At 31.8% G+C, this 421-nt stretch overlaps 1 protein-coding gene across 1 annotated transcript in view; it reads right to left on the reverse strand.

The window, feature by feature from the left end:
* Positions 1-421, reverse strand: part of LOC119585612 — a 141,956-nt gene that overhangs the window by 12,395 nt on the left and 129,140 nt on the right. The gene's annotated exons all lie outside the window — the stretch shown is intronic.

Raw genomic sequence — 421 nt, forward strand, 5'->3', positions numbered from 1 at the left:
CCCGACAGATGATTAAGATACAAAAACACGTAGAGGATTTTAAAAGAAACGTAACAGAGGAATGCGAATGTACATAGATATATAGACAGAATTGTAGACATATAGTTATAGCATGCCACTTGATATGAAATATTGAACACACTAGCCCAAAAATATGAACATGCGTTAAAACTGAATTAATAAAACTTAAAAGTGTAGAGGAAATTTCATAATCGGTTTTCAAAGAGGTTAATAGTAAAGTATGAATGAGCAATGGAAGAACTTCAAACAAAATATCATTCGGCCGAATTACAAAGCAAAACCAATCGTGAAACGTCGGTAAATAGACAGTTAGGCAACAGCTATACATGCAAACAAGAAATAAAAAATGCAAGATTTATTCATATATGTTCAAGGTTCAGAAACAAAGCTCAATTGAAAG

The sequence above is a fragment of the Penaeus monodon genome, chromosome 20 (genome assembly GCF_015228065.2).
Source record: "Penaeus monodon isolate SGIC_2016 chromosome 20, NSTDA_Pmon_1, whole genome shotgun sequence".
NCBI classification, from domain to species: Eukaryota; Metazoa; Arthropoda; class Malacostraca; order Decapoda; family Penaeidae; genus Penaeus; species Penaeus monodon.